This window comes from Pelodiscus sinensis, chromosome 19 (assembly GCF_052426305.1).
Source record: "Pelodiscus sinensis isolate ZL-2025 chromosome 19, ASM5242630v1, whole genome shotgun sequence".
NCBI classification, from domain to species: domain Eukaryota; kingdom Metazoa; phylum Chordata; order Testudines; family Trionychidae; genus Pelodiscus; species Pelodiscus sinensis.
The window spans coordinates 31,289,315-31,315,536 of record NC_143070.1 but is presented as its reverse complement, the minus strand read 5'-3'; the positions used below and the strand labels follow the sequence as shown (position 1 = coordinate 31,315,536).

Here is a 26,222-nt window from a genome sequence, read left to right as displayed (position 1 = left end):
CTTTGCCCTGGGTCTCAGTGCACCATGCCAGCCAGCAGCCATCTTGACCAAATTTCAAACCAGCTGGACTAGCCAGCCCACGTCACAGTGAGTCGCTAGTGGCCCTGTCAGAGAAGAGCCATTGGCAGCTGCAGAGACAGCCCTTCAGCTGCCGGACACGCCTTCCTAAAAGTGCTATTTGTGAGCTGTGTTTGGGTTGGCTGGCTAGTAAAATAGGCAAAAGAATGTGAGCTTTACAGGAAATAGGCCAGAAACCTGGTAAGAGGAGGCTCCAGCCTGCACAGACCCAGGGGCTAAAAGGGCCTTGGCCTGGCTGGCTTTCCCCAATAGTAGGAAAACTCTTCTCTTCCCTCTGTTGTGGGGCCAACTTTGGGCCTGCTGGCTAAGCTGTTTAGAGCTTGATGCTAATAATGCCCAGGTCACGGGTACAAGCCCCATGCAGACCCCACAACAGCCAAATTAGTTTTGTTTGAGCTGCTCCCAACGAAAAGCAGTGAGAGGGAGCCCTTGGCTGTGGGACCCACTTGTGCCTGTTGCTCAGGGTTAAATAAGATCTCCCCCAGGAGGTTGCCTGTTCCCTTCCCACCTTGCATTGGCTGGGAATCAAATCAAGCAAGGGGCAGCAAACACCAGGCACCATCATAGTCTGGGCCACAGATAACGACCCTCTTGGAGCTGTGGTCCTAGGAGGAGTCTCTGCAGGCCCTGCAGTCCAGGCGGAGGAATGTGGACATTTATGGCCAATGGCCAATGGTCTTGCAAAGAAAGGCCACCTCCCTCCTACCCCCGCATCCTACCAAGTCAGAGCCAAGGTCAAGGAATTGCGGCAGGGATATGTGAGGGAGGAACCGCATTACTGTGCACGCTCTCGGAGAGGATGAAGAGCGGTGAGAGGCAGCCCGCAGCTGCAGAACCCTTTTGTGCCTGTTTTTTCAGGGTTCAAATAAAAGCTCAGCAAGGTGCTTTGATGCTCCCTCTTTACATTGCATTGGCTGGGAATCAAACCCAGGTCAACTACTTGGAAGGCAGCTATGCTCACCACTATACCACCAATGCCTGCCTGCGAAGTTGCTGGGAAAATTAGTGAGGAAATCCTACATCTGCCATGAGGCTAGCCAGAGGTGAGAGGGTGCCTGTGTGGTTTGGGTAAAGCAGAACTTCTCGGCTATTAGGCAGAGACCAGAAGTGGTGACTCTGGGCTAGTGGCTGCCCTGCACTCTCCGTGGTGTGAGGAGCCGGGCGGGAGAGGAGTCCCAGAGGTTGTTGGGTGGGAGAGTAGAGTTTATCAGACTTTGGGCTAAGCTCTAGAGCAGCCAAGGGAGAGGTGGGGAAGTGACTTCTGGATACGCTGTGTGGCCCAGGGATGCGGGCTAAGAGCCGTCCTTGTGTTTTTTGCCGTAAAGGGTTGTTTCTGGGTCCTTTGCCTAAGATCGAGCACTTCTGCCTTTCGGAGAGCCATGTCACAGGCACAACCCCCAGAAACCTCTTCAGGGACACATCACAGGACCAAACAAGGGGCAGCAAACACCGGGCACTGTCAGTGTCTGGGCCAGAGATAAAGACCCTCTTGGAGCTGTGATCCGAGGGGGAGTCTCTGCAGGCCCGGCAGTCCAGGTGGACGAATGCAACATTTATAAACATAAAAACATCAGAACGGCCATACTGGGTCAGACCAAAGGTCCATCTAGCCCAGTGTCCTCTCTGCCGACAGTGGCCAGCACCAGGTGGTGGACCAAATACAATGATCAAGCAATTTGTCTCCTGCCATCCATCTCCAGCCTCTGACAAACAGAGGCCAGGGGCACCATTTTATCCCCTGGCTAATAGCTTTTATGGACCTAACCTCCATGAAATTATCTAACATATGGTCCAATGGCTGATGGCCTTGCAGAGAAAGGCCACCTCCCCCCTCCTAAATCCTAGACCAAGTCAGACCCAAGGTCAACGAATTGCGGGAGGGGTGTGTGAGGGCCAGTGAGGGCAGGTCCCGCTCTGCGGAAGCACCGCAGCACTGTGCATACTGTGAGGAACTGGACCGAATCCCGGGGTGTGGGGAGCCCCTGTCTCCAGGGAGAGTTGTGGAGTCTGGGATGGAGACACCTGGGCAGCAGCAGCTGCAGCTTCAGGATGACAACGCTGATGTCCTGCAGCTCCAGGGGATGCAGGAGGACTCCCAAACGTCTTCAGGCAGCGGGGAGGGAACCTCAGGTGAGTACTGGGAGGTTGCAACACCCAGGACATGTCGACACTTGCAGTCTCCTTCAGGAGAGGGATGCAAATGGAGACATTCGAAATTGTAAATGAAACCGGGATTTAAATATCCCGCGCTATATTTGCATAATCGTGTCCGGGTGCTGTTTCAAAATACTTTATTATGAAATAAAAAACAACGTTTAGATGCAGTTATTTGGGGAGAAAACCCTTCTTCTGAAATAACCCTTAAACACTCCCCTCTGGTCTGGACCTAACAGCAGTGTCAGCGTTTGCTAGTCGGGGCTCTGGACAGCACCTGCACAGAGGGAGATGGCAACTGCGGGATGCCCTGGCCAACTGTCCCAATGTCTCACAGCAGAAAAGACAGCAAAAGAGGCCAATGCAAACGGCCCCCTGGCAGCGAGGGAGTCAGCACGTCGGTGGGTGGGGCAGGGAGCTGGGGGCAGAGCTAGGCTCTAACTCGCTGGGTGACCTTGGCCCATTCAGTGAACCTCTCCCTGTCTCCATGGCCCTGTCTGTACAGCAGGGACAGCAACACTCACAGGCCCCGCAGGAGGGGGCTGGTTTAATGCTTCACCCCAGGGCCCAACAATGAGCCCCCAAGCTTGCCCTGTTCTGGAGCCAGGTTTGCTGTGTGAATTCTGTGGGGCGGGTGAGGTCAGGCCTCCGCTCTGGGATTATTTACTACTTTCCCTGATCCTGGGATGCTGCTGACTCGACAGCTGTGGTGGCCGAGTGGTTAAGGCGTTGGACTTGAAATCTGATTCAAATCCTGCTCACAGCGAGTGTTTTGGCCATGCCCTAACCAGGGCAACAAGCTGCACAACCCCTGAGCCACTCTCTCTGCCCCCAGTCAATCCCTTTCTGCGCCTTCCGAGAGAGACACAGAGCATGGTGCCTCGTTATGGGTCCCTAGGCTCTAGGGAAACGCTCAGCTCCTGCAGCCTCTGCCCCTTGCCCAGCACCCCATGGCTCAGCCCTACCCTTAGGGGCTGCCCTGCTCCAGTGTGTGATAGGAGTTGAGTGAGAGGATGGAGCATCTGGGCCTCCCCCAAAGGTCCATCCATGAAGGGCAGAAATGTTGGGGATATGATGTGGGTCACTCCTCCCGAGGCACACAGCCCCCCCCGCCCTGTGTTGGGAGCAAAGGGTCTAGAGAAGTATTGGGGGGGGCGGTCTTGTTCCCTGCTCTTGCTCTGCCTTGGGCAAAGAATTAGTAACAGAATATTGTCCAAGTTTATGTACAGAAAAAAACTGACAAGTATGTTTCTGTGGGGTGGTGGTTATCGTGTTTGCTTAATGTGCAAAAGGCTCCTGGTTCAAAGCCAAGCAGAAAGTGGGAACGGGGGGTTCTGCTCCTATTTGTGTCTCCCCAGGTAAACACAGCCCCTGTTGCTTGGGGATAAACCCAACTCCCAGGTTGAGTAAAGCAAGGAACAGCAGGAGCCCTGTCCTAGAAAGGGAGGGGCCAGTGTGTGTGAGTGTATGGCCCAGACAGACAGCCCCAGGGTGCAAGGACAGAGCTGCTGGACATCTCTAGTGGTCCTGAGGGGGGGAGACATGGGTGTTAGCAACATGCTCATGTGGTGCCATGTTCCAGCACTGCCAACAGGGAGTGTTTTTTGTGGTGTCACTTGATTCCCCCCAACTGTAGCCCTTGTACCTGCCCTGTGGTAGGATAGAGCCCCAGGATGCAGCTCATCTCCCCTTTTCTCCTGCAGTGCAGGTTGTGATAACAGCTCTAAGCAAAACCATCAACTTGAAGTAATTAGCCCCTATTGGAGCATGCCAAAGCCTGGGATTGAACCAGGGACCTTTAGATCTTCAGTCCAACGCTCTCCCCACTGAGCTACTTTGGCTGTGATAAGAGTCCTGTGTGGCCTGTAATTCTCTGTCCAGGATGTTTTGCCGCATGTCGTCATGCCCTGCCCAGGAAGGCCAGACTGGCCTTTCCACAGTGCCCCTCCCCCACAGCCCAGAGCCAAGGTTCCCTCTAAGCCAGGCCTGGGCAATACAGGCCAGCGGGCTGGATCCAGCCCATGAAGCCACCCAACATGGCAGCAAGAAGCCTCAGGCAGATTCCCTGCTCGCCCTGCCCCCACGCACAGCTGAGAGAAGGGGCTGCTGGGCCCTTTGTGTCTCTCAGCTGGAGAGGAAAAGGCTTCATGCCTGGGCCCTGCTCCAGGCTTGTTTGTGGCCAATGGGAGCTGCCTGCTTGAAGCCCTGACCAGTCCCCACAAGCTCTTATTCACCCAGGCGTGTGACCTGTACCCCCTGCGCAGGGAAGGGGCTGCCTGAGAAATGTGCTTGGCTGCTGGGAGTGTCTCCCAGTCAGAGCCTGCCTCTGGCACCCCAGCTTTGTGGGAGGCCAAGTAGGAAGGGGCCTCTGGAGGCTCATAGCCCCCTGGCCTGCTGTGTCTGTGGAAAGGGGGGAAGAGGACACATACCTCTCACTGGGGAACAGGGCACATGGATCCCTCTCGTTCCTGCAGAAAATGAAACAGGTTGAGCATTTTGCAGAGAACGGACCAGTCCCTGGAGAGATGGAAATGGGTCCGTTCCTTGTGGGGAAAGAAGTGGGTGTGTCGGGAGTGGCGTTCGAGTTCAAACCTCTCCACAGACCAGAACCCCACATTAGGGGCAAGAAAGAGCCTTGAGTCAGGCAGTGGAGAACACATGGCTCCTGTTACACTGAGATGGGATATTAGGTGCTTTCTTACAGGCAGCCTGGCTAACTCAGTTGGTAGAGCATGAGACTCTTAATTTCAGGGTCATGGGTTCAAGCCCCATGCTGGGCGGTGCCCTTCCTTAACTCACATTCTCAGCCTGTGAGCAATTGGCTCTCAGTTTTCACCAGGGTTTTAGAAAGAAAAAGTCTAGTCCTGGGGTCCAGCTTTAGTAGAACCAACTGCAATTTCCATCTTCTGAGGAGAAGGGAAGAGGATTTTCTTCTCCTCAGTTCTAGCCACATCAGTCCAGGGGGGAGAAAAAATAACCCTCCGCCCGCTGATTGTCCCCCGTCAGCTTCTGTAGCTTCACCTCCTTCCACAGCAGCTCCAGCTTTGAGCTACAAATCTCAAGGTGCTGGTGAGGAAATTAGGTGCTTCCCTGAGAACAAGAGGTGGAGTGTTCACAAGGAGCATCCCCCTCCCCTCCAGACCAGGGTGTTAGAAAGAGCTAGAAACAGAACAGTCAGCCAAGTTCAATACCTTGAAATGTGTTTCTGTGGTGTAGTGGTTATCATGTTTGCCTAACATGCAAAAGGTCCCTGGTTCAAAACCAGGCAGAAACACAGGGTCTTCTCTTATTGCGGTGCCCAGGTAACTGCAGCTGCTGCTGACCAGCCTGTTGATGAGCCCAAAGCTTATGTGACAGAGGGGGGGTAACGTCAGCTGATAATGCCCCTGGGTGCCGACCTGGGGAAGCCAGATAAATTAGGCCAGGCAGCTGCTTGTGCCTTGGCCTCCCTGCCCTCGGAGGCTGGTGCATTGGGCTGGCTCTGCCTGCTGCCTCCCTTGTGTGACTTGCCCAGTGTAACAGGCCAAATGTCGGAAAAGCCTCTTCCAAAAAAAAAAAAAAAAAAAAAAGAAGCAGAAGAAAAAGCTGCACAAACTGGGTTTTGAAGTTTGCGTAGCTTTTCCCAGAAGAGCAGTGTAGGGCAGACATAGCCTGAGTGTTGCTCAGCACCAGTAGGAGACAGGGAGGGATACAATGATCTAATGGCACCTGAAGCCTTTCAGAACAACACCCAGCCCCAGCCACAAGAACCAGCCCTTCCCTCCATCCTCACTGGGGTCTGCTGGGAACTGTCTGGACTCAAGCCCACCCCAGTTTCACCCTAAGGATTGCCTGGTCTGTAAAAGCTGCGCCCTGGAAATGAGAAAGCAGCTAAAGTGACACTCGTGGGACTTGAACCCACAAACTTTGAATGTCTAGCTGGGCTCACATGAATCACTGCAGCTTAAAAGAGTGATAGAAAAGTAGCCATGTTAGTCTAGGGTAGCTGAAACAAAATACAGAAAAAAAACAGTTTCTTGCCATTTTAACTCAGAAAGGACATTATCTCAATGACTTAATTACCTGCATCCTGCTTCAAAAGCCTTTTAAAACTGCACTTTAAAGGGAATCCTCTGAACTGTTATTCATGCTAAAATTCGACACTTTACGGCGGGGTCCTAACAAAGACTCTAGTTATCTTACCCATTACAAAGATAGCTTCCCCAATTATCACCTCTAATATCATTAGCTCACAGACATTTACCTTCCCCCCTCCCGCCTCTCCGTTCTGTTCTGAAATTTGATTTGTCCTTTTCATATGTGTTCGGTTTTTTTAATTGTATCCTTTGCTATATATGGTTGTGACAATTTTCTTCCACTATTAGATCTGAGGAAGTGGGTCTGGCCCACGAAAGCTCATCATCTAATAAACCATCTTGTTAGTCTTTAAAGTGCTACATAGTCCTGTATTTTGTTGCAGCTTAAAAGTCCAACTTGCTTTCCATTGCACCACAGAGCCTGATATCTCCACTCTCTGCTTTGCAGCTTGGCAATTGCTGGTGGCAAAGAAAGGGGAGCCAGGTCTGTCTCTTTTGGGAGAGCAGGTAGGAAGAGGGAGGGGGCCACTGAGCCCCTGACAGTGAAAATAAGGGATTAGAGCTGAGCTGCAGTTGGAGAATATGGGCATTGATCCCACTGCCTCTTGCATACTAAGCAAGAGCTCTACAACTTGAGCTAACTCCGCTGCTACTTTTTCAGAGGCCTTCTTGGAGGCTCTTCCCTTCTCCACAGCGACGTCTGTCATCTAGGTCACTTAGTCGTGGGAAAGGAGAAGGATCCGAAAAGGCCTCAAGGGAAACTCTCAAGGAGACTCCCTGCAGCAAAGCCATGGGGGGGAGGGGCTCTGAGATGGCCCCTGCCCTGCAGCCTGTCCCACCTGGCCATTGTCATGGACTCTCTGTGAGGTCACCACCTCCCAACCTCCTTTAGCCAATAAGCTGAGGGGCTGCAAAAGGCCCTTGTGATGTCACTGCCACACCCACCCCTGCCCTCCAGGGCTAATGTCCTGCCCCAGGCAGCCCCTTTGCATGGCTGAGCTGCTCCCAGGGGTGAAAGTGACACATTTCTTACAGGGAGTCCTGGGAGATGAAGCAGCTGGAGGGAGCCAGGAGAGCAGAGGCCAGCCTGAGAGCTGAGAGTCAGAGGTGCCCACTGCACTTTCACAGCACAGGTCCCATGGTGTAAGGGGCAGCACTCAGGACTCTGAGTCCTGCAATGTGCGTTCAAAGCTCAGAGTGGGACCTACTGACACTCAGCTGGTTGTTACAAGGTTCAGGTGCTTCAGCTTCTATGCTCTGAGGTTCAACGGGGAGAGTTTTGTTCCTCTTGCTGGGTGTCTGAGGCCACTGGAGCTCCATCTCCAGACGGAGCAGGCCGGCGGGAAGGGCCTGATGCCATCACAGGTGCAGGGCAGGTCACCCAACTGACCCCTGAGCTCAGCCCATGCTGGAGGCAGCCAGACAGTGTGAGCGGGTCAGAGGGGGGATTGGGGGAAGGGTCCTGAGTCCTGGCTGCCAGCCACGCACCTTGGCACAAAGACCAATGGCCCCTGCACAAAGTGCATTGTGGGAATAAGAGTTGGGGCAGCAGGAAAGGGGCCGGCCCCTCAGCACCAGGGCACAGGCAGGAGAAGATGGGAGTGAATCCTGCTACCTCTGCCATGGCTATAACGTCCCTGCGGCTGCCTAAGGCTTCTTTCTGAAAGGGCCACTTGTGAGACTGACACCCGTGGGCCGGCTAGCTCGGAGGTTTAGGACGTGATGCTCATATCGCACAGACACGTCTTAAGAGCAAGACCCTTATTTCAAACCATAACGGGCTCGCTATTCCGACGTCCCTGCAAACCTCATGGCGCGAGGAGTGAGGAGTGAGGGATCGGAATTGTGATTTATTTGGAACTAAGTGCTGTGTAGCCAGCGCCAAAATACAAAATAAGCTATTTCTAAATTGACTTGAAATAAGCTACCAAATTGCATCGTTTATTCTGAGCTATGGGACGCACCCTAGTGAGTTAGAGCCCAGCTCTGCCCCCAGCTTCCTGCCCACCCACAATGACCTGAGGTGCTGCAAAAGTTCCTTGGAAGGGGGATTTTTCCCATCAGTGGAAAGTGTGGGTAGCAATCCCACTGCCTCTCGCATGTTAAACAAGCGCTCTACTACTTGAGCTAATTCTCCTGGCGTAGCAACAAAGCCCCTCTTGGAGGCTCTTCCCTTCTCCACAGGAACGTCTGTCTTCTAGGTCAGTTAATCAAGGGAAAGGGGAAAACTCCAAGGAGGCTCCTCCTCACACTCGTGCTTGTGACCCTTATTCCCTCTCTGGCCTCAAGGGCAGATCTCCAGAAGGAGACTCCCTGCAGCAAAGCCATGGGGGGCTCTGAGACTCCCTGCAGCAAAGTCTCTGAGGTTTCCTCTGCCCTGCAGCCTGTCCCACCTGGCCACTGTCATGGACTCTCTGTGAGGTCATCACCTCCCAACCTCCTTTAGCCAATAAGCTGAGGTGCTGCAAAAGGCCCTTATGATGTCACTGCCACACCCACCCCTGCCCTCCAGGGCTAATGTCCTGCCCCAGGCAGCCCCTTTGCCTGGCTGAGCTGCTCCCAGGGGTGAAAGTGACACATTTCTTACAGGGAATGTTCTTTTGGGCACCACCCCTTGGGCTGGGGTGAGGGTTAAGGCAGGAAGTCTGAGGAGGGGTTGTGATAGGACAGTACCTGTCAGAAATTAAAGTGTGGTGTGGAGTGTGAGAGGCTCAAGGCAGGGATTTGGGGATTGTATGTTGGGGGTGGGGCTCAGGGCAGGGGTTAGGACGTGGGAGGATATGGGAGTCAGGGCACAGGATTAGGGATGTGGGGGGGCTTGGGGCTGGGACTGTGTGTGTGTGTTGAGGGGATCAATGGGACTAGATTCCCAGCTCCCTCTGCTCTGGGCTCCCTGAGGCCCTTTAACACAGAAAAGCTTTCTCTGCAGCGCGCTGAGGAGAGGAACCCCTGAGCCAGTGATGCCGCTTTGCCCACGTTGGCGGGGAGAGAAAGCAGGCCAGGTGCCCAGTAACCCCAGACAGATGTGCACATCTGCACGAGAGCAGCAGCTGTTGTGGGATTCTAGAAATCTCCCCCTAGATCTAATTCCCCACGTGCCAGGCACCAGTCAAAGCCAGGGCTCCGGGGTCTCAAGCAGAGCACTGCTGGGGGCAGATACGTGTCTATTTGAGGCAGGTTCCTCACTCCCACGTCCCAGACACATAATGTGGCACAAAGACCAATGGTCCCTGCACAAAGTGTGTCACAGGGATAAGCGTTAGCCCCAGGAACAAGCATCGCCCTGCAGAAGAGACACCCCTGGTCTGGAGCCAACAAACCCAGGAGCCACCCAGCTCAGGATCCCCAGGCGCACTGACACAGACTCTCTGGCACAGGAGAATCCCAAGCCTCAGTTCTGCCGGCCAGAGTTTTCTCCTCTTCTGTTTCTTGTCAGCTCCCTGCAAAACACCTCACAACGTTAGATGAGGTTGAGTGGGGATAAACCCAGCTGGGCTGTAGAGCGGCTGTTAGATGGGGAAAGAGAGGTGCTCCCGCCGCCTCCCGAGCAACTCACACATGTAAGAAAACTGCCATTGGAGGTGACTGTATAGATGTCAGGATGGCTGAGTGGTCTAAGGCGCCAGACTCAAGGACTTGTCTTTTCCTTAGTTGGGTGTTCTGGTCTCCAAATGGAGGTGTGGGTTCAAATCCCACTCCTGACACATCATCTGCTTTATGTCTAGAGAGGTGGCCTCATTTCTCCTGACATTGTAGGAGCCCTTGCTCCTCCCACATGTTCATGAAAGCATTTCTCTGAGGCTGCATCTAAACAAAAGCGTTCCTTGGGAATAACGGCCATTACACTGCAATAAGAATGGGAGTGTCTACACAGCAATTCCATTATTCCGACGTCTGTAACGCTCCATCCAGACCAGTGGTCTGAGGAGCCAGGAGGTTTCCAGGCTGCAGACAGACAAGCCCACAGGCAAAGACAAAGCAAAGTCCCAGCCACTTCCTGCTCAGCCCAGCGGGGTCTCTGTGTGGCCCCCAGACCTTTTGTTTGCCTTTCCCCAGGTGCAGGGGCCCACATTCAACAACACTCACAGGCCCCACAGGAGGAGGCTGGTTTGCTGCTTCACCCCATGGCCCAGCAATGAGCCCCCAAACCCCCCTTATGCTCTGAGAGCCAGGTTTGCCATGTGAATTGTGTGGGGGCAGGTAACATCAGGCCTGGGCACTGGGATTATTTACCAGTTTCCCTGGGGGCCCTGCTGTTTTCACAGCACAAATATCTTTCCCATCCCCCCTGAGTCGTCCCTTTCCCAAGCTGAGAAGAAGAAGTTCCATGAACTCCTGGGAGCTGCTGTTCCAAAGAAGAGGTATTTCCCGTGGAAAAGATGGCCAAGCCCAACCCCTACACAGAGCCCCAGAAAATACCAGTGGACACTGGGCACCTGTAAAGCTCCTCTCGGGCAGCGCTACGGAATGGATCCGGCTGGCCATCGGGCTGACTAACGCTGTCAACAGACGAATCCCCGTGAGACTTCTCAGCCCAAGTGCAGAGACTGTGCAGTCTCCCACTCCCAGCCCAGTGGCAGAGGGGCAGCGCCCTGAGGAGGCGGGTCCTGAGGCAGCGGAGTCCTTTGGAGGGAACGGAGACGTAAGATCAGAAGGAAGGAGAACAAGTCACCTCTTCCCAGGTGAGATGTGGTGGGAAACTACCAGATCCGGTGCAAGCTGAGCTCCAAGGGCTGGTTCCTGCCCTGGTGGCTCCTTGCAGGGCCTGGCTTGAGAAGCAACAAGGAGCCGTGCGTGGCCAGGAGAAAGGGTGCAGAAGGAATGTGGATGAAGGGGCAGGGTGGGGAAGAAGGAACAAGGGAGGGTGTCAAAGGAAGCTGGGGGTGCTGGGTGAGAAGAAAGCCAGGGGAACGGGGTGGCTGGGGTCTGGGCATGAGGCAGGACATTATGTGGCTTTGTCTCCACTTGCACCAAAGGTGACAGCCACACTGCCCCAAAGGTGAACAGGCACAGTAGTGGCACTTCCAGGGTGAGCCCTCCACTGTGTGGCTGCAATGACCTGGTGTCAGGCAAGGCACCACCGAGAAGTCTCAGACCCAGCCCAGCATCCTCCTATCTCAGCTTAACCTGTTTAGCTGTCTCCCACATGCTCCTGAAAACCAGCACACATGCTGCCAAACCCTGCACCAGGTGGCAGGCCCTGGAACTGCCTTGTGGGCACGCACAATAAGAGGAGACCCTGTGTTTCTGCCTGGCTTTGAACTAGGGACCTTTTGCATGCTAGGCAAATGGGATAACCCCTACACCACAGAAACACACTCAGTAGTATTTTCTGCTACTGCACTTAAGCTTGGGCAAATATTCGGTTGCTAACCCTTTGGCCAACAGAGATTGCTGCAGGGCAAAGGAATTCTCTGTTGTCTATTTTGTGCCCTCAGGAAGGGACCAAACTGAAGGAGGCCAGGCCTGGGGACTCCAACCTAAACCCTGAGGCCAAGGGGTTTACAAGCCAGAAAATCAAAGTTTGCTCCATTTTGCCCTCCCCAAACCTTGCAAAACCTCAAAGGCAACTCCACAGTTGCCAGCGGCTGGGGGAAACGTGCATGTTAGAGCCTCTGCCCACTGAGCTGTAGCCTTCTGTGCCCAGGGAGCCAGACACCACCAGGGTGGGAAGGCAGGAGGGAAATGGGGAATGGCTGAACTTTGCGAGACAATGGTGTTGTCTGGGACCATACAGTAGAACAGTTTAGAGGTGGATCTGAGTAGGGCACCGTGGCTTAGCTGGTTAAAGCGCTTGCCAAATAAACAACAGCTCCTCAGTTCAGTTACTTATGCCCCTCCGGGACACAGAAGAGGCCTCCCCTGGCCACCCATGGAACTGCTGGCTCAGGAAAAGGCTGAGTGGAGAGGTGTGTGGGGAAGAAGGAAACCACAAGCCCCAAGAGGTTTCTCCCTGACAGGTGAGAAGCACCTGATGCCCACAGACCCTGACTCTCCATGGCTGCAGGAGCTGCAGAGGTTGCACCCTCAGGCTCTCTAGGTGCTGACACCCCCAGGGAACCACAAGGGCACTTGGCACTGGCTCTGCAGTCCCAGCAATTGCAGCAAGAGCCCTGACTTGCCAGTGCCAGAAGCCTCTGCAGGGGCTCCAGGCTTGTGGTTTCCTTCTTCTCAACCAGCCTTTTCCTGAACCAGCAGTTCCATGGGTGGCCATTTCTGTGTCCCAGCAGGGCATAGGAAAATGTGAGCAAAGGCCACAAGGCACCACTGGGACTTGAACCCAGGATCTCCTGTTTATGAGGCAGGTGCTTTAGCCAACTAAGCCATGGTGCCCTCCTCCAAGGTTTCTTTAAAATGGCTCTTTATGTTTCCAGACAACACTTTTGACTCCCAAAATGTAGCCATTCCCCATTTCCCTCCAGCCATAGAGCCCAGGCCATGTCTGGCCCCCTGGGCACAGAAAGCTACAGCTCCGTGGGCAGGGGGCTTTGGATTCCTTGCCCATGGGATGCCGTTGCAGGAAGGGCTGCTCAGCAGGGACGGGGTTCACCTGTCGAGGAAGGGAAGAGTATTTGGGTGCCGACTGGCTAACCTAGTGAGGAGGCTTTAAACTAGGTTTGATGGAGGCAGGTGCCCAAAGCCCAGAGGTAAGTGAACAACATGGACACCTGGGGGATGGGCCAGAAATGGGAGAGAGCAGGGGCTGTAACAGCAGAGATAAAGGAGGGACGCGGGACCACTGGGAAACAAAATCTAATCTGTGTCTTAGATGCTGGTATAGACACACAGGACTATCAGTAATGAGCAGGAAGAAGTTGGTATCACAGGGACTTGGTGGGATAATACAAGACTGGAATTTTGGCACAGAAGGGTTCAGCTCGCTCAGGAAGGACTGGCAGGGAAAAAGGGGGGAGGATGGTTCCTTAGATATGAAACATGCGAACACTTGGCCTCAGGTGGAGATGGACACACACTCAGCCTCACCCACACCTGGGAGGCAGTTTGCAGGGAGCTGAAAAGAAACAGAAGAGGGGAAACTGGAGGTGACCTCACAGAGCAACCGCATCCCTGGGCCACAAAGAGTATCCAGAAGTCACTTCCCCACCTCTCCCTTGGCTGCTCTAGAGCTTAGCCCAAAGTCTGATAAACTCAACTCTCCCACCCAACAACCTCTGGGACTCCTCTCCCACCCGGCTCCTCACACCACGGAGAGTTCAGGGCAGCCACTACCCCAGCGTCACCACTCCTGGTCTGTGCCTAATGTCCAAGAAGTTCTGCTTTACCCAAACCACACAGGCACCCTCTTGCCTCTGGCCAGCCTCATGGCAGACGTGGGCTTCTCTCACTAATTTTCCCAGCAGCTTGGCAGGCAGGCATTGGTGGTATAGTGGTGAGCATAGCTGCCTTCTAAGCAGTTGACCTGGGTTCAATTCCCAGCCAATGCAATGTAAAGAGGGAGCATCAAATCTCCTTACTGAGGTTTTACTTGAACTCTGAAAAACAGGCACAAATGGGTCCTGCAGCTGAGGGCTGCCTCTCACCCCTCTTCATCCTCTCGGAGAGCATACACAGTAATGCGGTTCCTCCCTCACATACCTCTGCTGCAATTCCTTGACCTTGGCTCTGACTTGGTCTAGGATGTGGGATTAGGAGGGCAATGACCTTTCTTTGCTAGACCATTGGCCATTTGGCCAAAAATGTCCACATTCCTCTGCATGGACTGCTCCAGGAGGGTCTTTATCTGTGGCCCAGGCAATGACAGTGCCTGACGTTTGCTGCCCCTTGCTTGATTTGATTCCCAGCCAATGCAAGGTGGGAAGGGAACAGGCGACCTCCTGGGGGAGAACTTATTTAACCCTGAACAACAGGCACAAGTGGGTCCCACAGCCAAGGGCTCCCTCTCACCGCTTTTCGTGGGGAGCAGCTCAAACAAAACTAATTTGGCTGTTGTGGGGTCTTCATGGGGCTTGTACCTGTGACCTGGGCATTATTAGCATTAAGCTCTAAACAGCTGAGCCAGCAGGCCCATGAGTAGTCCCCCAATAGAGGGAAGAAAAGAGTTTTCCCTGCTATTGGGGAAAGCCAGCCAGGCCAAGGCCCTTTCAGCCACTGGGGCTGTGCAGGCTGGAGCCTCCCTCCTACCAGTTTTCTGGCCTGTTTCCTGAGGAGCTCACAGTCTTTTGCATATTTCTGTTTCCCTGTCCATAGCAGGCAGCTAAAGGAGAGGGGCAGGGGTAGAACAGTCACCACAGCAAACATATCTGGGGTCATCACAGGGCTTGAGCCCATGATCTTGGCATTATTAGCTCCATGCACTAACCAACTGAGCTAGCCAGCCAACCAAATGCAGCTTACAAATGGCCCTTTTAGAAAGGCGTGTCTGGCAGCTGAAGGGATGTCTCTGCAGCTGCCAATGGCTCTTCTCTGACAGGGCCACAAGCGACTCACTGTGACGTGGGCTGGCTTGTCCAGCTGATTTGAGGTTTGGTCAAGGTGGCTGGCGGCTGGCATGGTGCACTGAGACCCAGGGCAAAGAGGCAGCTGGAATCTCTTGCTGCCAGCACCTTGCCTCCCAGCTTCTTCCCTGTCAGCAGCAGCCGCAGCCCCTTTCAGACACTGGATCAGCCCAGCAGTTCCATGGGTGGCCAGGGAGGCCTCTTCTGTGTCCCAGAAGGAAAGAGGAAAATGTGAGCAAAGGATGCAACAAGGCACCACTGGGAGTTGAACCCAGGTTCTTCTGTTTATAAGTGAAGTGTTTTAACCAACTGCCCCATGATGCCCACCTCAGACTACTGGGTGAAACTGCTCTGTGGTCCCAGACAACACCTTTGACTCCCAAAGTGCAGCAATTTCCTTTCAGCCCTGCCGGTGTCTGTGGCTGAGCTGCACAAAGGAAGATACAAGATCCCTGGGGGGGGGGGGGGGGGTCTTTGCCGGATGAACGTGCCTGAGGAAAGAGGCTGGAAGCGCAACAGACACACAAAAGGGGATGAGTCACACACACGGCCGGTGGCGTAGCTCAGCCAGGGACCTTATCCACTCACAGAGCTTCACAGCTTCTCCACCCCCCAAGCCCCACCAGGCAAACTGCCCCATGGGCCTCGCCCGCACCATGCTCAGGGCCTGGGGATTTTCTGTCCTTTTGCCAGACCAAATAACTAGCCCCCTGCCACAGCTCTGGAGTCTCTGCCTCTCAGGGGCCTTCTTATCCTCAGGCTCCGCTTTGTCTCCAGACAGACCCTGCTCTACTACAGCCACCTCCCTCTGCCTGTCACTCCTGGGCCTTCTAGAGCAAAATGGGCCCCTTCACTCTGTCCATGGATACCTGAGCTTTTAGCACTCAGAGCTGCATCTAAACACCAGCATTGGCTAGTGAGGGGTCTGAACAACTTCTGTAGAGAGGAAGACAGCAACTGTGCAGCATCCTTGCTAACTGTTTCAAAAAGCATAGCAAACTCTTTGTTAATGAGAGAAACTGTCACCCCAGGTGGGACTTGAACCCACAATCCCTGGCTTAGAAGGCCAGTACCTTGTCCATTAGGCCACTGGGGCACACAGAAAACTCTACCAGGGAAAGAAATTCGCCCTTCTAAATGTCCCTTCTTCAACTTTTAGCTCCTAATGAAGCCCCTTTGAAGAAGCCAGATACACAGGAAGGGCTGATCACACCCCTCTGAAAATCAGCTTTCCATGGCTATCTGTAGCTGGCTCCAAGTCATGGGACTTGACATCTCGTCTCCCTCCCGAAACCAGGGAAGTGTCTCCCACCGCTGCAGCCTCCTGAGGCTCTATGGCCGTGTCTGTACAGCAGGGACAGCAACACTCATAGCTCCACAGGAGGGCCCCTGGCCTAGCAATGTGGCCCCCTGAGCAGCCTCTGATGTTCCCTGTGTGAGCCCCAGAACCAGCCCTGAGTGACGGGGGCTGAGGGAGAGCAGCTCACACATGCCAAGGGGCTGGCCAGGGGCAGGACATGAGCCTGCAAGGCAGCAGTGACATCACAAGGAACTTTTACAGCACCTCAGCTCATTGGCTGGGATGCAGTGATGTCACAGAGCAACCATGGCAACAGCCAGGTGGGATAGGCTCATTGGGTGGGAGGCAGTGACCTCACAGAGGGTCCATGGCAACAGCCAGGTGGGAAAGCCGCAATCTCAGAGACCCCCATGACCTGGCTGCCTGGAATCTCCTTTGTGAGGTTTCCCCTTGAACTCACCTCTAAGCCAGCCTCAGACCAGAGCACCCAGGACTCCTTTGTATGACCAGTGAAATGCTTTGCTGTGGGAATTCTGAGGTTGAGATGACGTCAGGCCTGGGCACTGGGTTTAATTACCAGTTTCCCTGACCTGTTGTTACTTAGAGCTGTGGTGGCCAAGTGGTTAAGGCTTTGGACTAGAAATCCAATAGGGTTTCCCTGCACAGGTTCAAATCCTGCTCACAGCAAGACCTGTGTTTTGGCCACACCCCTTCCTAGGACAAGAAGGGACACCTGCAGAAGGCAACAGAAGCTACAAAAGCAGGAGAAAACATGGATTGCAGGGTCCTGCCTAACAATAGGAAAACCAGTCTGGCTTTCAGCAGAGCCACCTCTCCATGGACACAGCCAGGGGACCAAGTCCCTCCACTGTCCCCTCCTCCTCCCCAAAAGCCAGCCCTGGTTGGGTAGAAAGATGCTGGGGCCAGCGGCCTCCTTTCACCTTGCAAAGGCAGAAGTGATGGAGACAGGCCCAGGGGTGTGTGGGCTACAAAAACCTCTTGTTCCCTTCTCAACTCCTAACAGTGCAAACTTCGGGGAGTGTAGCTCAGTGATAGACTACAGATTATATGAGCGTTACTTCAAATCCAACTGATCTTTCAATGGAAACATTTATCTCTCCAATTCCATTACATTCTAGGTTTCTATTTTTTGGATTCTATAAATGAATACGAATCCTTACTGCTGTCCTGTGCCAATGCACATAAACCAGGCAAACCCGTCCCTCAGCTGGAGCCAGCTCAAACCCGCTGTGTGTCTGGTTTCTGTTTCCATCCATTCGACAAGGGTGTGATTTGGAAGCCCAATGGCAGGTCCCTCGTCTCCACGGGCTGTGCTGTGCAGAAGAACAAGAACCACACCCAGCTGGGGAGGAACGGCCTAGTGTGTATTGCAATTGGTGGAGGAGTTGCCCAAATCTACCGGAGATGGGCAGGAGTCTGTTACAAACACACACTAAACACCGTTACAGACTGCCTGGTGCACATTCCTACCTTCCTTTGTGCACACAACATACATGGGGCTCTAATTACTGGCCACCTGCCTTTCACACAGATCATTGATCCTTGTGACTTTCCAGTACATTCATACGGCAGCTGTTTAAACATAACGTGCTTCTATTGCATGATCAGCACCAGAATCTCTGGCTATGGCTATGCTACGAATCTTCTCAGCAAAAAAGGTGCTAATGAAGATCTCATTTGCATGAGTCATGATCTTATTTGCATATTTTCTGGCAAACTGATTTTGTGCTGGAGTTGCTGTGCAAAAACAAGTGGTATGGAAGTTTTCTTTTTGTGCAAAATCCCCATTTTCTGCAAGATCAGGATACCTCTTTTGGGGGGGCATTAGAATCTTGTGAAAAAAAAGGGTTTTGTGCAAAAAAATGTTCACACTACTTGTTTTTGCACAACAATCCCATTGGCAGAAAATATGCAAATGAGATCATGACTCATGCAATTGAATCCCTCATTAACATATTTTTTAAGGCGAAAACTTCTAGTGTAGATGTAGCCTCTGTGAGTCACCAGCAGTGGGGCTGTTAGTGTCGGGATCTAACTAATTGCACCATTAGGCTAAGTCTTCACTCAGGTGGAGATGGCTGCTGCAATCCATCTTCCAGAACTTGATTTAGCAAGTCTAGCTAAACCTCACTAAATCAAACCCCTAGGGCACCTCCTGCTCTTTGCTACTATCCTACCCCCACTGTGAGGGCACCACCAAGCTCAACTGAAGGTAAAACCAACTCCAGATACATGTTGAAGAATAGTGGGAAGAAAGGACACATTGACCAGGCAACAAGGCACCACTGGGAGTTGAACCCAGGATCTCCTGCTTACTAGGCGGGCGCTTTAGCCAACTAAGCCATGGTGCCCTCCTTGAAAACATTAAACTGTTCTACTTTAAAACTGTTCTACTTTATGGTGCCAGACACCCCCTTCCCATTCCAAAGTGCAGCCGTTCCCTGTTCCCCTCCAGCTCTTGCCATGACTCAAGGTCTGCGCAGCCTAAGACACTTGATTGGCAGCTGGTACCCAAAACCTTTTTGTCAATTGTAGCAGCAGGCCCCAAAGGGACAGACCCAAGGCAGCCGCCTGGTCCTAAGGCCGGGCCTGCAGCCAGGGGGAGGGAGAAGAATCTCTCCTCTCAGCTGGAATCAGCCACCTAAGGACATTTGTCGAGCACCCGCTACAGGCCTCTGCTCTGCCAACTAAGCTATGGAAGGTGCCTGGGGCAGGCTGCTTTGCCCAGGTGGCCCTTGGACGAGTGCCAGGGCAAGAGCCCTCCGAAGGGGATGGTCTCCCAGGGGAGGGGCAGAGGAACCCAGCAGCAAAGGGGTGTCACAGGCGCTTCACCCGCAGAAGGACCCTTGAGTGATCCAGGCAGAAACGCCGCGTCTCGCTCCCTGCAGCTCCCCTTGCTGCCCTGGCAGGCGCTGCCCCTTCTCCCACCGGCCTGGGCCTGGCCTCCCTCCCCCGCCCGGCACCACAGAAAGCCCCTTGCCGTGAGCCTGGGCAAGCTTAGGCCCTGGGCTCTGGGGCCAGCCCCGTTGTGTGTCAGAGCCCCCTGGCCACAATGCTACTCCAGGGGGCCTGGTTCCAGGGCCTCCTAATCCCAGGGACTGGGGGGCTGGAGGCCTTTGCCCTGGAGCCTCAGAGCTCCCCCAGTGCCACCTGCCAGGAGGGGGAATCTCCCGCAGGGCCGGTGCGATGTAGGAACCTCTCCCAGGACAGTGCCCCCAGCCCAGTCCCTGCCCCTTGCGGGGGCAGGTAAGAGATACCCCCCTCTCCTCCCCCAGAAAGCAGCCCCCCTGGACTGTAGGAGGAGGATCTGGCCCAGGGCTGCTCCCAGCAGAGATGGCTTTGATCCCAGCCTGGGTCCAGGGAAACTGCTGCCAGCTCCCAGCATATGCGAGGTTGGGGGAGTGAGCAGATCAGCGTTTGCAGATATTTACACTTATTTGCATAATGTGTATGCAGATATTCAGGGCTCGGCAATTAGGGCAATTTACCCGCCCATGGAGAGTAGATTTTAGCCCGGTGCGGCGCTCAGTGCAGTCTGTGCATGCGCAGTGATATGTAAATAAAATGTTACCGGTCTGGCAAAGGTTTGTGAATGGTTTGTCTGTGCATGGTATAAACACAAAGGCTGGAAACACTGGCCTGATCCCTGGGGGCTGGCCGAAAGCAAGGCAGGGAAAACACTGGGTGAAGGGGGGGGGGGGATATTTTCCTCACCAGGCCTCTGTCCCTCGGAATCCCTGGGGACGTTGGGTTTTGTCTCGTTTGGTTTCCCTTTTCCCTGCTTCCCTCCTCGCTGTGGGGAGGTGGCGGCTCTCGCCCTCGCGGTGGGAAGCCCTTTCTCATGTGTGCTTTTCCTAGCACCACCAGGATGGCCAAGTGGTTAAGGTGTTGGACTTAAGAGCTAATAAACGTTTGTCTGTGTGGGTTCAAACCCCGCTCTTGGTAACTTCCCTTCTTTGGTGAGACATTGGATGTGGATGCTGTTTAGTCCTGCTGTGAGGCAGGGGACTGTACTTTATCTCCAAAGGTCCCATGGGCTATATCTGCACTGGCAGGTTCTTGTGCAAGAGTACGTCCGTGAGCTGTGCTTTTGTGCAAGAGCATCCATGGCAGTGTGGACACTCTTTTGTGCAAGAAACCACTATCCTGAACTCTTGTGCAAGAAGACTTACACCTGCTAGAAAAGAGCATAGCTCTTGGGCAAGAAGCCCTTTCTTACTACACTTTACTATAAAACTTCTTGCACAAGAGCGATTGGGCAGTGTGGCCCGTCTTGCGCAATAACCCACCAGTGTAGACACAGCCCACCAGTGCAGACACAGCCTTCCAGTTCTAGTCCCAGTTCTAATTGGCTGAGCAGGGGCCAGTCACAGGAAAGAGACTCAGGACTTTGTTGTTCTCCTTAAGTCCCAGCAAATGAGCCAGAACCAATCGTCTGCTCAGGGAATTGTTCTGCTTCTTGCCAGTGCTTGTCGCTGAGCAGCTCCTGAGTTTCTCTGTGTCCTGGTGCTTCTAACCCACTGGCTGAGCCATCCCTAGGATGGGCTGTGGGGCTGTAGCTCCTTTGGGACACTTTATTCTGATCTGTCAGGGTGTGAAACTCCAGATTGAGGGGCAGTTTCAGCATCAGGCTTCTGGGACTTGTTCTTCAATCCTCACGTCACTCAGCAGCCCACCCCCAGCCTCTTCCAGCACAGCCTGCCCCTCCCTCCCCCCACAGGGCCTCCACAGGGGCCTCTGTCCCAGGGAGAATGGGGAGCCCCTGCCCCGGGCACCCACCCACCCTGCTGCTGCTCCCACCAGAGCAGAGGATTCACCCGGTATCCCCGTTCTGTTCTGAAATGTGATTTGTCCTTTTCATATGTGTTCGGTTTTTCTAAGTGTGTCCTTTGGTATATATGGTTGTGACAATTTTCTTCCACTATTTGATCTGAGGAAGTGGGTCTGGCCCACGAAAGCTCATCATCTAATAAACCATCTTGTTAGTCTTTAAAGTGCTACATAGTCCTGTATTTTGTTGCAGCTTAAAAGTCCAATATGCTTTCCATTGCACCACAGAGCCTGATATCTCCACTCTCTGCTTTGCAGCATGGCAATTGCTGGTGGCAAAAAAAGGGGAGCCAGGTCTGTCTCTTTTGGGAGAGCAGGTAGGAAGAGGAAGGGGGCCACTGAGCCCCTGACAGTGACAATAAGGGACAAGAGCTGAGGCACAGTTGGAGAATGTGGGTATCGATCCCACTGCCTCTCGCATGCTAAGCAAGCGCTCTACCACTTGAGCTAATTCCCCTGCTGCATTTACAGAGGCCTTCTTGGAGACTCTTGCCTTCTCCACAGCGACGTCTGTCATCTAGGTCAGTTAGTCGTGGGAAAGGAGAAGGCTCCGAAAAGGCCTCAAGGGCAACTCTCAAGGAGACTCCCTGCAGCAAAGCCATGGGGGGAGATGGGGGGGGCCTCTGAGGTTTCCTCTGCCCTGCAGCCTGTCCCACCTGGCCATTGTCATGGACTCTCTGTGAGGTCATCACCTCCCAACCTCCTTTAGCCAATAAGCTGAGGGGCTGCAAAAGGCCCTTGTGATGTCACTGCCACACCCACCCCTGCCCTCCAGGGCTAATGTCCTGCCCCAGGCAGCCCCTTTGCCTGGCTGAGCTGCTCCCAGGGGTGAAAGTGACACATTTCTTACAGGGAGTCCTGGGAGATGAAGCAGCTGGAGGGAGCCAGGAGAGCAGAGGCCAGCCTGAGAGCTGAGAGTCAGAGGTGCCCACTGATCTTTCACACCACAGGTCCTATGGTGTAAGGGGCAGCACTCAGGAGTCTGAATCCTGCAATCTGAGTTCAAATATCAGTGGGACCTACTAAGACTCAGGTGGTTGTTACAAGGTTCAGGTGTTTTGGCTTCTATCACCTGAGGTTCAATAAAGAGAGTTTTGTTCCTCTTGCTGGGTGTCTGAGGCCACTGGAGCTCCATCTCCAGACTGAGCAGGCCGGCGGGAAGGGCCTGATGCCATCACAGCTGCAGGGCAGGTCACCCACCTGGCCCCTGAGCTCAGCCCGTGCTGGAGGCAGCCTGACAGTGTGAGCGGGTCAGAGGGGGGATTGGGGGAAGGGTCCTGAGTCCTGGCTCCCAGCCACGCACCTTTTTACAAAGACCAATGGCCCCTGCACAAAGTGCATTGTGGGAATAAGAGTTGGGGCAGCAGGAAAGGGGCCGGCCCCTCAGTACCAGGGCACGGGCAGGAGAAGATGGGAGTGAATCCTGCTACCTCTGGGGTCTAGCAGCTTTTCACCCCAGCTTTGTGGGAGGCCAAGTAGGAAGGGGCCTCTGGAGGCTCATAGCCCCCTGGCCTGCTGTGTCTGTGGAAAGGGGGGAAGAGGACACATACCTCTCACTGGGGAACAGGGCGCATGGATCCCACTCGTTCCTGCAGAAAATGAAACAGGCTGAGCATTTTGCAGAGAACAGGCCAGAGCCCTTCTCCTGTCCCTGGAGAGATGGAAATGGGGCCGCTCCTTGTGGGGAAAGAAGTGGGTGTGTCGGGAGTGGGGTTTGAGTTCAAACCTCTCCACAGACCAGAACCGCACATTAGGGGCAAGAAAGAGCCTTGAGTCAGGCAGTGGAGAACACTTGGCTCCTGTTACCCTGAGATGGGATATTAGGAAACTTTTCTCACACAGCCTGGCTAGCTCAGTTGATAGAGCATGAGACTCTTAATTTCAGGGTCATGGGTTCAAGCCCCATGCTGGGCGGTGCCCTTCCTTAACTCACATTCTCAGCCTGTGAGCAATTGGCTCTCAGTTCTCATCAAGGTTTTAGAAAGAAAAAGTCTAGTCCTGGGGTCCAGCTTTAGTAGAACCAAAGAGAGAACCAACTGCAATTTCCATCTTCTGAGGAGAAGGGAAGAGGATTTTCTTCTCCTCAGTTCTAGCCACATCAGCCCAGCGGGGGAGAAAAAATAACCCTCCGCCCGCTGATTGTCCCCTGCACCTTCTGGCACAAGAGCCTCTTCCACAACAATGGTGACTCATTAGAAATGCAAATGAGGCTCACCCTCTCCCTTGGCCACTTGCCACTGCTCCTACCGGCTGCCCGCCAGCCACTCCCTCCAGCCACCCCATCCATGCTGCTGTAGGTGCCAGTGTCTCACCACACTGTGAAATCAGACCAGAGACGGACACTGTCAGTAAACACTCATATCGGAAACGCTCCTCTGGATGCTGGGCCCACCAGAGCCGTGTGCTGCTGCCATCTGCCTGCTCTGTGGACATCTTCCCATTGCAGAGAGCGCCGAGCCAGACTGTGACTAGACAGCCTCTCTCTGGGCACCCAGGGGCTACGTCGACACTGCAGGCTTCTTGCTCAAGAATGGCCGTTCTTGTGCATAAACTTGAGGAGCATCTACACTGCACTCGCGTTCTTGTGCAAGTAAATTTACAGCAAAATGAAGGAAAAGGGCTTCTTGGGCAAGAGTTATTCCTCTCCCCATGAGGAATAAATCCTCTTGTGCAAGAGCTCTTGCACAACAAGGTAGTATGAATGGGCAACAGGGTTTTTTTGTGCAAGAAATCCCTATGGCTAAAATGGCCATCAGAGATTTCTTGCACAAGAGAGTGTGCACACTGCCACGGACATTCTTGCACAAAAGCACATGGCAGTGTGGACGTGCTCTTGCACAAGACATTTTGCACAAGAACTCTTGCACAAAACAGTTCTTGTGTAAGAAGCCTGCAGTGTAGATGTAGTCAAGGGTTGTTTGGGTTTGTTACCAGCACTGAGCTTTGTACAACAGCCCAGGGAACATTGTGAAAAGCCAAAACCTTCCTACCCTGGGTGTCCCTGGCCAGCCAGCGAGTGGCACAAAGGTTCCTGGCAGTGATAGCTTTGGGTAATTGGTAACAGACCCCAATAGCTCAGATGAGGTGGCCGAGTGGTTAAGGCGATGGACTGCTAATCCATTGTGCTCTGCACGCATAGGTTTGAATCCTATCCTCATCGGATGTTCACAGCCTTTCCTCTTGCTTCTCCTAGGTCTCTCTTCAGTTCAGTGCCAGCCCTGCCTGCCCCAGCCCCTCCCACTGCAGCCTGGGGAAAGGGGAAATCTCCACAGAGACACTCCCTGATGGGACCCTCAATCCCTTCTGCCCTCAAGGGGAAACCTCACAAAGGAGATTCCAGGCAGCCAGGCCATGGGGGTCTCTGAGATGCCCCAGCCCTGCAGCCTGTCCCACCTGGCTGTTGCCATGGACCCTCTGTGAGGTCACTGCCTCCCAGCCAATGAGCTGAGGTGCTGAAAAAGTTCCTTGTGATGTCACTGCTGCCTTGCAGGCTCATGTCCTGCCCCTGGCCAGCCCCTTGGCATGTGTGAGCTGCTCCCCCTCAGCCACCGTCACTCAGGGCTGGTTCTGGGGCTCACACAGGGAACATCAGAGGCTGCTCGGGGGCCACATGCCCCCAAGGTCAACTATTAAATGTCAGGGCAAGCCAGGATCTATCCCGCCCCTTCTCCAAGACCCCACCCCTTTGCTGAGCCCCTGCCCTCCCCAAACCTTTCCATGGACTCTTGGTTACTAATGGACACTTGCCACTAATGACATAATCACACCCCAGGCATTTTGCTAGGGCTGCAGCTGGGGAGAAAAGTTTAATTTAAATCATTAAACGATTAAGCGTTTGAACTGTCTCATGTTAGTTGATCAAACTTCATTTTAAATAAAGGAAAACATTACGGCCAGCACAATAGGTTTCGGTGCCACACCCCTAGAGACTCTGGAACAAAGAAGACACATGAGAAGAACCCAGCTTTCTTCCTTTTGCTGAGACATGGATGGATCTAGCTCAGGTTTCACTCAGGGGGTCTGTGTGCATGTGAAGTACCTGTGACAGCCCCTGTGCTCCTCTGCCCCTCACCAGCAATGCCATCTACTTGGGGGAGCAGTTGCCGCGAGACTTGCAGAAGGGACAACCTGGACAAAACAAGGCTGCTCAGGCTCCTTCGATAGCTCAGCTGGTAGAGCGGAGGACTGTCGTGTTTGTTTGGCAAGTGATCCTGAGGTTGCTGGTTCAACTCTGACTCAAAGGAGCCATTCTTTTCCCTCCAGCATGGCCTTAGTAGAAAGCAACCAAGGTGGTTACCTTGGGTCCATGTCTTCAGAACCCTGCACTTCAATTGACAAAAGGATTGTGGGGAGGAGCTGCCAATCACATTTCTTGGGCTGTGCAGGTTCTGTCCACACACAAAAGTTCTTTTGGAACAATGGCCATTATTCCACAACAACAATGCAAGAGTCTATACAGCAATTCCGTTATTTTGAAATAATTTCTGAAGTATCAGACGGCTTATTCCGACTTCTGCAAACCTCATTCTACAAAGAATAACGCCCTTTCCAAATTAGCTATTTTAAAATAAGGCCTGTGTAGATGCGCCACTGCTGCCAGTTTGAACTAGCCCCTCTCCGGGGCCATTCTGAGTTATTCTTCCTAGGGCTCTAAATCGAGGTAGCTCGTGTACACTGAGGAGCCTGCCTCAGACTATTCTGAGGTTTCCCTGCAGTGTAGACGTGCTAGTTCAAAATAAGCTATTTTGGAATCACTATTCGAGACCAGCTTATTCCAAAATCAATGTGCCGTGTAGTCGTAGCCAGAGGGATGAAGCAGCAGGAGGGAAGCCAGAAGTGCAGAGGCCAGCTGGAAAACTGAATATCCCAGGTCCCCACACGCACTGAGCCATATTGGTCTCATGGTGTAAGGGGCAGCACTCAGGACTTTGAATCCTGCAAGCTACGTTCAAATCTCCATGGGACTTCCTGGGGTGGGCTTGCTGTTGTGAGGTTATTCACACTGCACACCTATGGTCTCTGCTGTGGGCTTTTTGCACAAGACTAGACGTTCTTGTGCAAAAACTAGCGGAGTGTTTACCCTGCATGTGCATTCTTGCACAAGAAAATGTACAGTAAACCATTGGAAAAGAGGGCTTCTTGTGCAAGAATTATTCCTCTCCCCATAACGAATAAGCCCTCTTGCACAAGAAGGCAGTGTGCACAGGCAAGAGGGATTTTTTGCGCCAGAAACCCCTATGGCTAAAATAGCCATTAGAGCTTTCTTGCACAAGAGAGTGTCCATGGATGCTCTTTATAAGGAGATAT

General features: G+C 53.4%; 12 non-coding genes across 12 annotated transcripts; 6 read left to right on the top strand and 6 right to left on the bottom strand.

Annotated features, from left to right (window-relative positions):
- Positions 1-984: 984 nt before the first annotated feature.
- On the bottom strand, positions 985-1,056 carry TRNAG-UCC (transfer RNA glycine (anticodon UCC)). The gene has a single exon. It is a non-coding gene; the product is annotated as a tRNA-Gly (tRNA).
- Positions 1,057-4,000: 2,944 nt separating this feature from the next.
- On the bottom strand, positions 4,001-4,073 carry TRNAF-GAA (transfer RNA phenylalanine (anticodon GAA)). Its single transcript has one exon. It is a non-coding gene; the product is annotated as a tRNA-Phe (tRNA).
- A 1,360-nt stretch (positions 4,074-5,433) lies between these two features.
- Positions 5,434-5,506, top strand: TRNAV-AAC (transfer RNA valine (anticodon AAC)). The gene has a single exon. It is a non-coding gene; the product is annotated as a tRNA-Val (tRNA).
- A 4,397-nt stretch (positions 5,507-9,903) lies between these two features.
- Positions 9,904-10,012, top strand: TRNAL-CAA (transfer RNA leucine (anticodon CAA)). The gene is made up of 2 exons: positions 9,904-9,941; positions 9,967-10,012. It is a non-coding gene; the product is annotated as a tRNA-Leu (tRNA).
- A 2,555-nt stretch (positions 10,013-12,567) lies between these two features.
- TRNAM-CAU (transfer RNA methionine (anticodon CAU)) lies at positions 12,568-12,641 on the bottom strand. Its single transcript has one exon. It is a non-coding gene; the product is annotated as a tRNA-Met (tRNA).
- Positions 12,642-13,681: 1,040 nt separating this feature from the next.
- Positions 13,682-13,753, top strand: TRNAR-UCU (transfer RNA arginine (anticodon UCU)). Its single transcript has one exon. It is a non-coding gene; the product is annotated as a tRNA-Arg (tRNA).
- A 2,034-nt stretch (positions 13,754-15,787) lies between these two features.
- On the bottom strand, positions 15,788-15,860 carry TRNAR-UCU (transfer RNA arginine (anticodon UCU)). Its single transcript has one exon. It is a non-coding gene; the product is annotated as a tRNA-Arg (tRNA).
- An 809-nt stretch (positions 15,861-16,669) lies between these two features.
- Positions 16,670-16,751, top strand: TRNAS-AGA (transfer RNA serine (anticodon AGA)). Its single transcript has one exon. It is a non-coding gene; the product is annotated as a tRNA-Ser (tRNA).
- A 1,611-nt stretch (positions 16,752-18,362) lies between these two features.
- Positions 18,363-18,436, bottom strand: TRNAT-UGU (transfer RNA threonine (anticodon UGU)). Its single transcript has one exon. It is a non-coding gene; the product is annotated as a tRNA-Thr (tRNA).
- Positions 18,437-21,299: 2,863 nt separating this feature from the next.
- Positions 21,300-21,372, bottom strand: TRNAA-AGC (transfer RNA alanine (anticodon AGC)). The gene has a single exon. It is a non-coding gene; the product is annotated as a tRNA-Ala (tRNA).
- A 1,384-nt stretch (positions 21,373-22,756) lies between these two features.
- Positions 22,757-22,829, top strand: TRNAK-CUU (transfer RNA lysine (anticodon CUU)). Its single transcript has one exon. It is a non-coding gene; the product is annotated as a tRNA-Lys (tRNA).
- A 1,164-nt stretch (positions 22,830-23,993) lies between these two features.
- Positions 23,994-24,075, top strand: TRNAS-GCU (transfer RNA serine (anticodon GCU)). Its single transcript has one exon. It is a non-coding gene; the product is annotated as a tRNA-Ser (tRNA).
- The last annotated feature ends 2,147 nt before the right edge of the window (positions 24,076-26,222 follow it).